This window comes from Solea senegalensis, linkage group LG19, assembly GCF_019176455.1.
Source record: "Solea senegalensis isolate Sse05_10M linkage group LG19, IFAPA_SoseM_1, whole genome shotgun sequence".
NCBI classification, from domain to species: domain Eukaryota; kingdom Metazoa; phylum Chordata; class Actinopteri; order Pleuronectiformes; family Soleidae; genus Solea; species Solea senegalensis.
Genome location: NC_058038.1, coordinates 9,251,080 through 9,267,154, shown reverse-complemented (window position 1 = coordinate 9,267,154; position 16,075 = coordinate 9,251,080). Strand labels below are relative to the sequence as shown.

The 16,075-nt window shown below is 39.9% G+C and overlaps 1 protein-coding gene across 2 annotated transcripts in view; it reads left to right on the top strand.

The window, feature by feature from the left end:
- The window catches only part of gjc1 (gap junction protein gamma 1), a 797,916-nt gene that overhangs the window by 365,382 nt on the left and 416,459 nt on the right, over positions 1-16,075 (top strand). The window lies entirely within an intron of this gene.

Sequence of the window (16,075 nt, the reverse complement as noted above, 5' to 3'; positions counted from 1 at the left end):
CGGGCTCCATGATGGAGCACATACTTAATTAGCTTATTGACGATTGCATTGGCATTGTATATCATATTTTAAAGATAATAGAGGAGTGCTTGACTCTTAAATCCATAAAGCACAATTTTAAGTATATTATACATCATGCATTTATGTCCCCGGCCAGACCTGATCCTAAGACATTAAAATTCATGTTGCAATTCACATTTTCTAGCACTTTATCCCCTGCATGTGGGAGTAGGAGCCTATCCCAGCCGACATAGGCGGATTACACCCTGGACAGGTCGTTGGTCCATTGCTGACCTGAGCAAATATACAGAGGCAAACAACCAGTCACTCTCACAGACATGGTCAGTTTAGAGTGTCAATTAATCTGAACTGCATCTTTTTGGACTATATCAATATATGTATATATATATATATATATATATATATATATATATATATATATATATATATATATATATATATATATATATATATATATATATGTGTATATATATATGTATATATGTATATATATATTTTTTTTTGACAACATAAATATGTAAAATGACCGGCCTTTGTGTATATTATACGTGTATACATGTATAAGCCACGTACAGACTCAAACTAAAGCCAGGAAAAGACAGAGAGGGTGTGATATCTTGTACCCTTTTAATGCATGAAAAATCTGCCTTTCATGTGATATTTCCAAGTTTGAGAATTCCCCTGTAAAGGTCAAGGTGTGTGTGTGTGTCTGCATGTGACGGATGGAATGTGTGAACACTGCAGCCATATGGTGCTTCCTGAGTGGGCAGGCGATTCAGAGCAGTGTGCTTTTTTAGGAATGTCCCTGAGACATAAAAAGGCTTTGTTAAATGGAGTCAGGCCTGCCAGTATGACCCTCTGCATATTAGCTGAAATTTGAAGCATCAGGGTGTGATGTGATTTTTCCCTCTTAACTTTGAAAGTCAGCTTGTGGAGCAGCTTGCAGCCAACCTTCTGTGTCTTCATAACGATGTGTGTATGTTTGTGTTTGTGTGGCCCCACTGGCCTTAGATGAGACAGTCAGGAGATGGATGGAGCGCCGCGTGTTGAGAGGCGTACTCAGTTGTTATGCATGCTGTATGAGTCTGTCACTCCCTCCCAACCTCTTCCTCCTCCTCCTCACCCTTCCTCTCATGCTTCTGCCCTGCCTTCCCAGCATTCACTCCTCCTTTTATGAGAAGAGGAAAGAGAGTGAGGTGTGGCAGGGCACTGCTGTGTAAGCCTGTGACAGGCTCTGTGTCTGTGTCAGTCCGCCATCACTGAAGAGGAGGAAGAGCCGGCCAGAGATTGACACCTGCTGCTCTGAAGAGGAGGAGGGAGGATCAAATTCAGGAGAGAAGGGAGTGTGCCGGTTTTTTAATTGTTATTTATTTATGAAATGAATGACTTCTTATCATTCAAACCAATAATTTTGATGTCAGCATCAGTGCATCTTTCTCAATATAAATATGGTTGTTCTACATGCTTTACTCACTGTGAAAACCTTTTCCTTTATTGTAAATAATCATTGGCTTGCTTTGTTTAATGATCAGTCACACGAGGGAGATAAGATTCTCCAGTTTCACGAACCCAGTGGTAATTCTGATCTTGTTACTTACATACGTGCCACACTGGTGATTGATGCCTAATTTCTTAAGCACAATATCCTTTATGGTAGGAGTATTTCCTAGATCATGAGCAAGGCATTAATAAGAATTAATAAGACATTTTAAGCTACTTTTCCACAAAGATGTAGTCATAATCCATTTTAATTAATTAATATGACTATAGCAGTTTTTTTCTTATATCAAACATTAGATGTTACATTACATTAGATGTCATTTAGTAGATGCTTTTAGCCAAAGCGACTCACAAGGGAATTGAGTACAACCTGCCAGGAGTCTTTGTGTCCACGATGTCTCTTCACATGGGGTACCGGTCTTAACCACTGAGCTAACCCCCAACCCCACAAACATTAATGCTACATCTCATAGACTATTTTTAAAACTCTGCTAATTTTTAAAAAGTATCCATCTGTCACATGGTGCTGCCACTACAGTGCGGCTGAATGTCCAATAAGCATATAATGACCTTTGTGTGGTGATATTTGACCATATCTCCCTCATGATATACCAAGTAATCCACTTAGATGGTATCATCTATGACAGGTAAAGGAGAGCTCAGGGCCTTGGGGCAGACAAATGGAAGGATGAAGTGGCAGGGGTAATGGATGGGTGGAGGGATGAAGAGTGATCGGGTGTCATACAGGTGGGATAGTGCCAGACAGATGGTGAATGAAGCAGCGATGGAGGATGGATGACCAGAGCACCACGGGCATTGACAGCATTGAGAGATTTGTCTTCTTTGTACTCCATTTGTCTTGTTTCTCCTTCTCCACTGTGTCCGAGCGAGTTAAACCTCATAAAACTATTTACTCTGACAACGCGGCGGCGGCGGTGGTCACCATGGTACGGTGACTCCTCAAGAGTTGCTGATCAGAAGAATCCTCTTCTGGGAGGGTTGCTCTAAGAATTGTGGGATGTGCACAAACAAAATCTAATCCACAAGTAACTGCCTGCTAATAACATTGGATATAGATGTAAGAGAAGAAGTGCCAGATGTGGGAGCTGAGTCACACACGCACACACACAATTACCCACATATATATGAGCTGCTAATTGCTTTATGTGCACCAATCTGTCCTGTGATTGTGCTGGTGCAATATTGCGGTGCTGTGGGTGTTTGCCCAGCTCATAACCGCAGACCAATGTGATGGAGACAAGCTCATATATTAAGATAACCTCGAAACAGAATGGAATTGTATTTCCCTGGCGGTTCAAACGACTTCTGTGGTTGTAAACTGATAGTGGATGAGATTTGGCTTTAATGAAGCAAGACTTATTGTGCACAGTGCAACAGAAGAAGGTGTGTGTGTGTGTTTGCATGTGCATGTGTCCATTTGTTTCCCTTAACAAGGAGTGCTGTTATCTGTAGCCACATGTTTGCTTGTGTTCTCATGGTTGATGTTGTTGTATCACTATTTTTCTTGCTCAGAGGTTGGAGTGCGTCTGTGATTCATTTTGCCTGAAATAATCAAGTGAAAGGTTTTTATTTTGTGCTTGTCCCTGGTGTAATCTTTCTCAAGGTTGTGTGCGCTTGTGTGTGCATGTGCACCAGCTGTAAGAGTGTCATCTTCATCTGTTTATTAGAATGTTCCCTGTTGGCCTGGCTGTAATGAGACCTGCGGTGCCAGGGAGTGATGGAGTTGAACTCATCGCGACAACACTCATCACAACAGAGAGAGGGGAAAGAGAGGAAGCGAGGGAAAGGTAAAAATTAAAACGGATATTGGATTGAGGGGAAAAAATAGAGAGAGGCTGATTGAAAAAAGTGACGTCTATCATTTTCCCTTTGTTTTTGTCAAAGTCACCTTTGTTGTTGTTGTTTAAGCTCCTTTCATATGTCGCACGGACTCTGTTTCTGATATTTTCTAACGTCTACGTCCACCCTGAAATGCTACGTCGTGTACAAGAGGAACAGCTGAAATTCCATCTGGAATTATTAGCTCAGTTACTAAGTAGCGGGGGGGAAATATTTTTTTTACCACTTGTCTCCCTCTGGAGCATTAATCCTGTCCAAACAAGACTGAAGATATACTGTGTGATGGCGGCAAAGACGAATGAAAAATAAATGGTCCACCAAATCTGTCCCAGCATGTGTTATGCCGGAGTAAGCTTGGTAGGAATAGCGTAGAGCTTTTATGATCCCAAAGGACAATTTGGTTTACAGTAGAACAGTAAATGGAAATTACAGTAAAGGGCAAAACACAATAAAAGCGACATAAATAAGGCTTTATAGCCGTGCTACTAGCTGTGTAATGCTTTGCGAGGCTGTATTCATGCAGACCTGCTGGTGGCACTGTTGATGAAAAGTCAGGGGATTATAACAGTTATTCAAATTCATTGTCTTGGCCCTGTGGATTGATAAAAAATAAAAAAAGCCAATTCATTTAAAGGTTGTTAAGATATATCAGCCTGCACCAAAGCAACAGACTAAAAAACAGACTGTAGACCTACGGAAAGAACTGCAGTTTGGAGAAAATATCAGAAACTACTTTCAGTGTAATGCAATTTACCCCAGCACCAATAACAAGCAAATAAACGCACTGAGTTCAATCCGCTTCTCTCTGACGAGGTCAACAAAAGTTTGACATTAGTGGTAGCCTGCTTCACAGAGCTGATGTGCTGGATTGCACTGGACTGTAAAAGTCTCCCTAATAAACTCACAACCCAGCGTAAAACATTTAAACAGCCCAACGATGGAGGACTTTGTCCACATTAATAGTGGCGGAACGGCCGAAGTTGAAACGTGTGCGGACGACATAAAATAAAAGTGACGGGTGAAGAGTTAAAACAACAGCGCTCGGATGAAAAGGTGCAAATAAAAAGCAGCAGTGTATAAGCCTGATAAATGCCAGACTCTGTGAGGCACGATGGGGGGGAGGAGAGTAAAAGCAAAGAGATACTGTAAAGGACATTGCAGGAAACAGGCTTGTCTTATGAGCACTGTGGTCCATTTGTTACCTGTGCATGGGTAAATGAAAGCCCTCTCTTAGCCTCGTTAAGCATGATGCACAGCCTCAGCCATCAGCACAGTGCTGATTAAAATTCACCCTCTGGAGTTTGGACGAGCGGCGAGCTGATGCTGCACTCTTATACTCCAAAAGCAAATGGGCCGAAAGGTCACGGCTCAGCGACCCTCACAGCCATGCCTTATTTATTCAGTCTTTTAGCTCAGCTGCCACTGGGAGGAAAGGAGGAAGGAAGAACTTCATTGAGAAGAGTGGCACACGGTGTGCTCCTCTGCCTTCTGTCTTCAATGTTAGATATGTGCTCTGCAGTTATGAAGTTACTGTTGCCTTTCGATCTTTTTCAACCAGTCTGACGGTTCTGCTCTGACCTTTTTCATCAACAATGCATTTTTACTCAGAGAACTGCTGCTCCCTAACTCAAGAGACGGTCATGCATGAAAATCCCAGTAGATTCATTTCTGAAATAGTTTCTGAAATACTCAGACCAGGCCACCAACAACCATTCCACATTTAAAGTCACATACTGTATATCACCTTTATTCCACAACTTCAGTAGGTCGTCATGCCTACACGGTTGCTGTCATGTGATATCTTTGTTAACAAACTGTTGAATTAGAATTAGTTTTATTAGCACACACAAGGAGCAGGAGCAGCAAGCAGCATTTATCTGCATCCGAGGAAAGGTTATAATCATTTTTCATTAATTTTAGTTTTTATTTATAAATGCTTAGTTTTAATTTCGTTTTTTTTTAGTTTAAGTGTTTTGGGAACGTTAAGAAAACTTTCCATGGGGGGGTTATGTCCAACACTGTAAACAAAAATTGAAAACATTTTATTACGAATGAAAATAAAACCTTCCAAAATTGCCAGCAGAGACTAAATAAATATGCGTCATATGAACCCAAAATGTATGAAATTAATTTACTAAGATGAAAACTAAGTACTTATCTGCTGCAATTTTAGTTTTAGTGTGAACAGATAATTCTGTTTCAGTTCGTTATCAGGTTTTATTTCAGTGCAGTGTGGTTTTTGGTTCACAAAACACAAAAACACGGTTTGCCAGTCGACCAGACTAAATAATGTGATGCAGGCAATGTATGATGTCATGCATACAGTATGTGTGTGTGAAATGTGGATGGAATCCTGTGTGTAAAAGCTAAATGAAAAAAAGACAGTAACCTGTAAAAACAGTCCTCAGTATACCATGACATAAATTGTCCAGATGATGATCCATCCTGCCAAGAACACAATTCACAAGGAAGCAAGCTTGCAACTTTTGGGGATGAATTGGAGTTAGTTTTCCAAAAAAAGATCATGAGTCACCTGCAGCAGCCCCGATAAAACTCAGCTCCTGCAGTGTAGAGAGTGTCTGCTATCTGAGGAACGTTACGCTGGAAGAGACAGCAGACATCCAGACACTCCTTTTCATTATTTCTCCTCGTCTTCATCTCTGCGTGTTTGGCTTTATTGCATCAAACCCTTTGATTGGAACAAACACCATCTGTATAATTACTGGGAATATTTTCGAGAAGCTCTTAGAAAAGTAAATGAAGAGGAGGTTTCAGTAATTTGTTTTCCGAGGTTTTACAAACATGTGTGTGTTTTCGCGGTAGTAGAGGATGCTCTTTGAACTCTGTAAGACGGTGTTTCTTTGCAGAATAACACTTGTTTGCTCTGTCTGTAGCATGCTGCAGGGATACTACGGTGGCCCACATGAAATCCTGATTGTGGCTATAGGGTCACTAGCAGAAAAACCTCTAATATTGGTAGTTGGATCAAATAACACAATCTGATTTGACTTCATCTTTACATCGTCATTTTTTTCCATATGCTTTTTGACAGCCAGAGAGAATAGGATGGGCTTGTTTTTTATCCAGCAGAATGGCAGCCACGTTCAGAAAGTGTAATGGAGATACCCAATTAAAGAAAAAACTATCTCACAAAAACACCTATCAAAACGTCTAGCAAAATATCTAACAAGACGAAGGTGCATATTTAGATTTAGAAAGTCACTTTAGCGGAGTATTTATAAGCCAACACATGTAAATGAGTCCTGTCACAGTTACTCGGATTTGCAGCTAAATAAGTCAGAATGTCAAACTGTTTTAAGTGTTTTTTTTGGTTGAAGACAAGAAACCATTTTTTTTTTGATAACTGCACCTTCAGACGGTGTTCTGAGATTTTACAAATGTAAATTGTTAAGTGTCACTGTGCAATTATTTCATATAAAGTCACATGCAAGACACATTCATGCAGTTATGAATGTGGGCCATCATATCTACTCTGTGTGGATCACAATGAGGCCTGTGCTTACCATGCTCATCTCATATGTCATTGTATTAACATTTTCTGAAGAAAATAGTTTTGACATGCAGACAGCGACAGAGGCAAAGTTGACATGAATGTCTGTAACTTCGCTGATGTGTTGCTTTTCTGATTTGACGGGCTTATTTGAGGTTCTTGGGTTTCAGTTAACTCTTTCTGCCATTTGGAGTCGCACCTTCCATCCTCATACAGATTTGGTTCCCCCAAGGGAATGTTTGACATTGCTCTCCTCGCGCCTCTGATATTCTCAGTTCACTTTCCCCCTTTTTGCCTTGCACTCATCTCACCATGTCTGTTCTTCTCTCACCTTTGGTTCAGACCTATCTTTCATTTAATGCCCTCTCTCTGTACATAGTCAGTGAAAGCACTGTGCATTTGGCATTTGGAGTTAGATGAGATAGAAGATAGAAGAAGATTTACTAGTAACATTATGAGGGTTCAACTCCAGTTTAAAGAGAGGGTCCTACTATATGTCACACTAAATACTTTTTTGAAAAGTAAGATTTTTGGTAAGTAATTACACTATTTGGTCATTATAACGGATTATAGGGCTGCAGAAAAAAGGTACAGTACCTTTTTTCTGGGTCAGAAAAGGTACAGTACCTTTTTTCTGCAGCCCTATCATCCATCTCCCCAGCCTCCCTCATCTTCATTCTCTTTTGTTTCTCTCTTTTCTCCGTCTTAATCTTTCTTTCTTTCTCCCTCGCTCGTGGTGCAGGTCCAGCAAGGTGTAATTGGGTTGTGCTCTGTGAGAGGGCTGCTGGGAGTGGAGCTTTAATCTTTTGCTTGAAATGTAAAGGAAAGACTGTACGCTGCAGGCCGTGGCAGAGATCCCCCCTCTTACCTCACACATGGTTGCATAAATATCTCTCCTCATAAGGACACAATACTTCAATACATACTCGATACCTCACGTGCCTTACATACACCCCCGCCAAAAAACACACACTAACTACACACTGGTCACATTTCCCTCTTGGACAACGTCAGCTCTCATACTTTTCCATTCAGCGTACACAGGAGAAGTGTATATGCTGATCCTGCCCACAGCAAGTAAAGCGCATTAGTGCTCTCCAGGTGGTGTGTTGACTAGATAATGAGCGTTGAGGTAATTGATTGGGGGTTGTAATTAGTGGTTAGCTGTCACTGATTAATCACAGTCCGCTACTTCCAGCGTTATCTGTAGGTCTCACGTTGTTTTGTGTGTCTGCTTCAGCAGGCAGCGTTTGTGCCTTTATCCTGATTGTCTTGGTGCTTAGCGCTGACCTGCTGTGGTTAAACCGGGCACACGTGCACAGACCTTTCCTTCAAAGAAATTTCATTATACTCTGTGTCCTTCAGCTGTTTCTTTTTTTCTTTTTTTGCTCATTTCATCGCTGAAACCCTTCACTCCTATTCAATTGTGAATAGTTCAGGGACAGTTCATTTTCGCTCTCTAACCCTGTGATGTAGCATTGTGTTCAGACCACATTCTGCACTGTTTGAGGAAAATATACCATCTGATTGGTTTACGCGGAAGCTTTTGTTCTGTTCTGCCTTCTTTGGTCTTTGAGAACAGAAATGAGGCAACATTATTTGTATGCCGCGTGCTTCATGTGACAAAAGGCTCTGTCAAGCAATACTATCAGTCCTACAACAGGAGAGTAGGGGCAGGCGGGGCCAAGAAGCATTTATCCAATCAAACTTTCTTTTGAGTAGCAGAATTCAACTTAGTATGGGCATATCTTAGTGTTTTCAATCAAACCTCCAACCTGTATGCAGCTGTCTCGCTGTACCAGCACACAGTGTCTCTGTTGCCATCGTCCTTCTTGACAAAAAATCAATCACGAGATCTAAACACCGCTGCACTGACAAACACAGAGAGAGCTGTGTGGAGCTGACAGGATTAATCAGCATTACATGAACCCATTTGACAATCCAACATTTACAAGTTTTGAAGTTACACATTAAAGTTTTAATCGACTGTTATCTGCAGATAACAGTTCTGCTGTTGGTCCTGTGCCAGTTGATGAATCCACTTTTAGATCAATTGTCAAATGGTTTTAATGGACAGAGGAGTAAACCAAACCATGTACACCCGATTACAATAGTGAATAAACATAAGCTCACTGATTGGTCTGGTTTCCAAACCGGCTCTTATTAAAATATATAATGGCCCTGTGTCCTATTGTCATTTGTGATTAAAGCTGGTTTGTCAGATTAGCCTGCATTAATCTCACAATTAAGTGATTTAATAAGTGTCATTGTTGTATCAGTTGAAGCTTTTGTAAGGGACTCATTTGTATGCGGAAGATTGTGAAATAATTTTTGTTAATATGTTAATTTTTTTCCGAGATGAGGCACTGCTACATCTCTTTATTACTGAGAGATCCCTGCACTGCACATGAATATATTACACAGAGCTTCTACAGAGAAGGGTGTGTGTGCGTGTGTGTGTGCACGTGCGTGTGTGTGCACACCTTTACAGTAGCTTGCTCTTTTTGTACTGTATGTTTTCTGATTGATAGTCAGGTTGAGTGCAGACCCTGAATTGGGCAGTGTCATGGAAACAGGCAGAAACCCACAGTAGCTTGACCTTCTGAGGATTAGGGATGCATCTTCAACCTGTCTGAATGTGTGTGTCTATGTTGAGGTTAAAGACACAATTCCCAAGCAGACACAGTATCAGAGGTGTGAAAACAGGTGAATATGGCTCTTCTGCAAGTGTGTGGAAAACATGTAAAGTCAGTGAAAGCTTGTACTTTCGTTGATCATCCATTCACCATGGACATGACATTGCTACACAGATTAACAATGTCATGAGGAGACGTGTACAAAACCTTGTTGGGGCTACATCTAAGAGGTTTAATTGACCCTTTGCTGCTCCCTTAGTCACTGTTGTTAAGTCTGTCAATCTTCAGAGCTTCAGAATGACACTCCCAGTTTTGCCAACTACTCTCACTGGAGAAAAGAGTGACTTCAGACATAAGCAGACTGGAGGGTCTACAGGTGCATAGGTTGACATAGGGCGAAAGGCAGAGTACACTGACAGGTTGCCAGTCCATCACAGGGCCACATATAGACAAACCATTCCCTCTCAAACTCTCGCCTGTGGTCAATTTAGATTGACCATTTTACCTAATCCCAAAATCTGCATGATTTTGGATCATTTGAGGAAACCGGAGAAACTGGAGAAAACCCATGCACACACAGGGAGAACATGCAGACTCCATGCAGACAGACCCTTGATCTGAGAAGAAATTACTATACCAAAATAAAAAAAATAAAACATTTTCTCCCCTATTTTTACTCTGTCATCAATTTGCACCATAAATCTGACTTTTTGCATGTTTCTGTTCCAGAAATATCTGATTTCATCAACACTGTGACCAGTATCTCAGGAATTAGGAGTCTCTGTCACATGCCTCTGTCACACTCCACCTGGTTTTTATGCCATGTTGGGCTGACTGTGTCTCAGTACTTCCGCTTGCATTCATGAAAATAACGTTTCAGAAATTATACAACAAGAAACAAGCTTTAAAACGCTCTGAATCTGCTCGGACCTTGACGATTACAGCTTATATTATTACTCTTAGAGTTGTTCACCACAAGCAAGCCTTTTACATGGAAATCAAAAATGAAGAGTAGCACTTTAGAGTCAAGGTCAGTCATGTCCTAAAGGCTGGAGATAGGGAAGTGCGTAGGTCTAAAGAAGGAGTGTCCTCACAAGTATAGACATACAGATGCAGTTTGTGTGTGTGTGTTCTTGGGTGTGAGGACAGAAGGGTGTTGGACAGAAAATCCCTCATTTCACCACAGTGCAGGTGAATGCCAGCGTGATGTATGAGGTCACTCGTCCTTCAAGAAGCTTTGCTCTGTCTGTTGTCATCAGGCATGCTGTTCCCTCCACACACACACACACACACACACACACACACACTCCCTCAAAAACAGTCTCTCGTTCATACCTGAAAGGTCACTGTGAGAAATGTTGGTCCATCAATTTCTCTATTTCCCTTCATTATTTGTAAAATATCTCTGTCCAGCTGACTCAGCGAAATGGTGAGAGACGTTTCTGTCAGGACCTCATGAATTCTTCAAACGGCCGATTGCCTTCACTGAGCTCCCTGATCGCTCAGGTGAGCTGATGGCTCCAAACCGATGTCATCGCTTTGGACCTGATGTATCACACTTTCTCCTCAGACCCTCAGAGTGTGGTGAGTTTGTGTCTCAGTCACACACACACACACACACACACACACACTGGCTGTTTAAAAAATGTGTTAAAAAAACAAAAAAACAAACAAAGCTGATGGCGTTTTGCTGTATTCTTTCCTTTACTTATATTCAATTCAAAGTTTTAATTAAAATGCAAAGGATTTTTTTTTTTTGCTTCTCTCATTTACTTTTCCTAAATCTGCCAATTTCCTCTTGCTGCACTTGAGAATTATCTTGACTTACAAGGCTTTGCAAAAGTGTCTTTCTCTGTTTCTCACTCACTCCTGCCTGCATGCTCTTGGGGTGTGGTTATTTCTCAGCAGGGGACATACAAATCACTCTGCTGCAGTCGGCCAATTACTCAGCCTCACTGTTTGTGTAAACTTTGGGCTTTTACATTTTAACACGGGAGTAGTGAGCTTCTCCGGCTGCAAAATGTAGAACCTCAAGAGTGCGTTTTAAGTGGGAGTAACTTATGTAAAAACACTAATGATCCAACTTTTGTATGGAAATCAATATTCAAATGTCCCACAATAAACAAAACAACATGAAAGAAGATATCAGCAGAGGCGGCGGCGGCGACGTACTTCTGCTTCTCTGCTGCTCAGCTTTCACAAACCACGCAGATGCACAAACCAAGAGATTCGCTGTGTTGATATGTTACAATGAATAAATCAATGAATGAATAGCAGTGGTTGTATGCGATGAAGAGGATGGTAAGTATAATTGCACTCTTGACTAATTAGCACGTTGCTGTGCACAACATGCAGAAATGCTCCATTGTTGCACATTTGTGAATGTATAATTGCAGATGGTCTGACATTTAAACAAAGATTTCATCATAGATTAACGCTGTAAACCATAACTTCTCGCGGCTTTTAATTTTGGCATTATTGCTGGAGCTTATTCTGGTCTGTTTGGTCTGAACTATGCAACCTCATCATTTCTTCTTATATTACTCCCAAACACAATATAATATACTGCGTGCAATTACCTGTACATATTAGGAATTTCCCCTGAAAAGGTTGTAAAAAAGTGAGGTGGGTTTATTCACTACTGTACTGGAATAAGGAGAGTTGTGAGTTGCATGTGCTGCTCCAATGGGAATCTATTAATGAACAGCTGACAACATGATTTACACTGTAAACCTGAGACAGTGAGGAGTGACTGTGCTGGTTACAAACCTTAGTAAAGGACTTCAGAGACTTCACACATGACTGCACACACGCAAACACATGACAGACGTTTGTGTTAAGCTTTCACATGTAAAGACTGCCATTCACACTGCTTTAAATAGCCAGTATTGTGAAGTGTGTTGATGGACAATTGAGAACAGCTCACATAGAATCTAATGGGAATTCTCTGCTTTGTTTCAGCTATTCTCTCGTCTGTTTTCCTCTCATGTAACTCACGTGTCTTTCTGACCAAATATATCTTCAGACTGTTCAGTAAACTGTGTGTAAATGTGAGTGTTTAGTTACAGTTATGTCAATATCCCTGCACCGTCATGACTCTTAATATGTTTCGCAAATTTAACCCTTTAACACCTATGGCTCAAAATGTCCGTAAAAGGGCCAGAAAATTTGCCCATTTTTCCAGAATAACTTTCAATATCTGGCAGTTATTTACAATTTACTACATGTTAAAATAGTGTATCAACAATTTAAAATGAAGGAAAACAAAAAAACAGTCGTACATGAACACCAGATTTTGCGTGTTACATTTGAACAAAAAAAACTGTATACAGGCATTGATTGGCAAATTCTGCGAGTAAAATTACCAAGCAAAATGTGACAAAAAAGCTTTTATTTGCTGCTTCCCATCTTTTTTTTGCAGTAACACTTGGTTTCCTTTGAGTCAATGAACGTTGTGTTTGCTTTATCAGACCATCTGCGATATATGCTAGCTGGAGTAACGCTTCAGTCATGTAATTCCTAAATGTCATCCTTTATTAGCTGAATCTGTTTCCATTACACTTAACTTTTATTGATATGACAACTTCTCCACCTGCCTCTAACATGAACACCTTTCTGTTTTGTTTTGTTTTGTTTTTATGTGCAAATCAAATCAAATTGCACATTAAAACCATTTGACAGAAACCCTGCTATCGTGTCACAGCCACACCCAGCTGCACGGAGTGTTTCACTAACATGACAGATAATGAATCAGAATATCAGTGTCAGACATCATTAGGTTGAGAAACAGTTGCCTTTGATTTAAATTTACATTTCTGTGACTTTCATTTATGGTTTATTTATTCATCCATTCATCCATCCATCCATTATCTACCGCTTTATCCTCTACCGGAGGTGGTGCTGTGCCAATCTCAGCTGACATACGGTGATAGGTGGGGTACACCCTGGACAGTTCGGTTTTATTTATTCAATTTATGCTTATTAACATTATTCATTTACATTTTTCATTTCCCACTCCCAACTTAAAACTCAGCTGAGGATATTTTCCATCTGACTGTGTCTGTTGTCTGCTTTTTTATACATTATGTTTTCTACAATAAAATGTAAACAAGATACTGATATGTACATTTTTTACATTATTTATTTTTACATTAACATATTTGTCAGTGTTCAAACCAAATGTCTGGGCATTTTATTCAGTTAAACAACAGCAGCAAAAGGCTGCTATGAAGGAAAAGATGCTTCTTAATTCCGATATATTTTTTTCAACTGTGGTTTGAACAGGAATGCAATATACAACTCAATGTATGTTTTGTTTTGGTTTTCAGGCCATGGTGGAGAAGTCCTGTATGTTTCACATGATGTATTTTGTGCAGGGCTGGATGATATGAGACCAGTGTCAGCTGGCCCTCAAGCCTAAATGATATTGGTCCACACTGGGGGTCTTTAGTGATGGTGAGGTGGTAATAAAATAAAGATGAGACTGGGCCCATGATATTTACAGAAGGACAATGTGATTACGAAAGGACTGTTAGTTCTCCTATGAAGCTCCTGGACTGAGATGAAAATCAAGAGGAAGATATTAAACCTGAACCATTTTGTAAAAGCCTACCTTTGCCATCTACACCTGCCTCTGTGAGCGCCTCTGTGTCATGTAAATAAAGAGAGAAAGGAAGGAAGATGATTGCTTTAGAGGGAGAAGGACAGCAGGGAGATGGTTGTGCCAAGGACTGAAAGAAGGAGCAGAAAAAGGCTGAAAATGTGTCAGTGAAATATATAGAGAAGGTAAATGGAATCTTCTGAGAAATGAAGGATGAAGGACAGCATATTGAAACCTGGGAGAGGCAGCGTTGAGGCTAAGGTGAAGATGAAATGTGAGTGGGTGTGTGACTGACAGTCAAAGGCTGAGAGTCTGCTCAGTATTCGGGAGACGAGCAGAGGTTTGGATGTGGTCAGTCAGACGGAATTCAGCTGCTTTAGAGTCTTAGCTCCTGTAAAGTCAGAGTTGATTCAATACATTTTCGCACAAAATTAAACTGATTCTCAGCTAACTCAAACTACAGACCAACTGTTATATGATTTATATTGTTTATTATATATGTGGATCAAAATATGAATTTAGCGATATAATCGTCGTCCTTCCTCGTGCAATATCATAATCGATAAACCAGGGCAAATATTGTTATTCTAAGTAATAAATTGAGAAGCTCTAAAGTAAACAGTCCCTGCTGAATGAGGGAAACGTAGGCAGAAGTTTCCTGGCAGAAGAAGAGGGAGTTTACAGCGGGATAATGGCGAAGAAAGTTACGTTAAGTGATGCTTCATCCACATTCAGTACATAGACTTTATACTTACTGTTCTCTATGTTGTAAATAAACAGAGACATCCTGCCCTTTTACTTTTCATGGACGTTTTGTTTTCTTCAGTTAGACAGATATTGTGATGCATCGCCATATCATAGTCGATATTATTGGTATCGTGGCCCATGTATCGCGTATTGTATCATATCGGTTTCCATCCCGATTCTTTCCAGGTCTCCCTTGAAAAAAAGGTTATTTTCTTCACTGGGACTTTTTCTTGGTTAAATAAAAAAAAAATCTGTTTTAGTACCTTTGTGAGCTAAATACAGTCTTCAGCAGTTCATCATATTATTCTTCCTCGTCTGCATCTTAAACACTGTGGAGGCTTTGTGTTTATTTGGTTTCTTCTCTATTATTTTAAGATCTGTACTGAGTTAGAGGAAGTTGACATTTCCCTATGATTCTTTTTTTTGTCTTAACCAGAATCACTCTTTATTACATCTACTATTACTAAAAATAAGAGAAAATGCCAAGAAAAAGTGAATCACGTCTGTGATTTAAATAACATAATGATGCTTCCTGACTCAGAAAATAGAAGATATATTCTAGGCTTCATAATTGTTTTTCTGTTTTTTACAAAGCAAATATTGAATCAACAGCTTATTCTGAATGCCAGAGTGTGAACTAAAACCACAAAGGTTTGAGCATATCACTCCTCTTTTGGCATCTCTTTACCGGCACTCAGGCACAGCAAACAATAGACTTTTAAATTCGTCTTGATTTTTAATATATAAAGAGTTTGCTGATATGCTCACTGAGTACACACTGGAGAGAACCATTCGATCATGAAAAGGTCACCTAAAGTAAACTCTAAATCATCTCGTAGTGTCATCAGTCATTATGGTCATGGTGCTTTCTTATTCTTAGTCTTCTTTTCAAAGCAAAAACACCTTTCTCTCCCATTTCCATCTGCAATACTTTCATTTAAAGCCATTTATCTGTGTTGTTAACACAATGACATTCCAATAATTGTTGTACGTCCTTTTCTTATTCTTATTTAATGAGACTACACTTTTTGTGTGAGGTGTATCATATGAATAAACCTTACATGAATAACGGAAATCTATAGGCATGAATATGGTCTTGATTTCATAATAAACGGTGAAAAGATCCTTTTTTTTCCCAATGGTTTTAATGGTTTTGATGACATTTCCGTGCTACAATATTTCTGTGATAAACTGAATGGA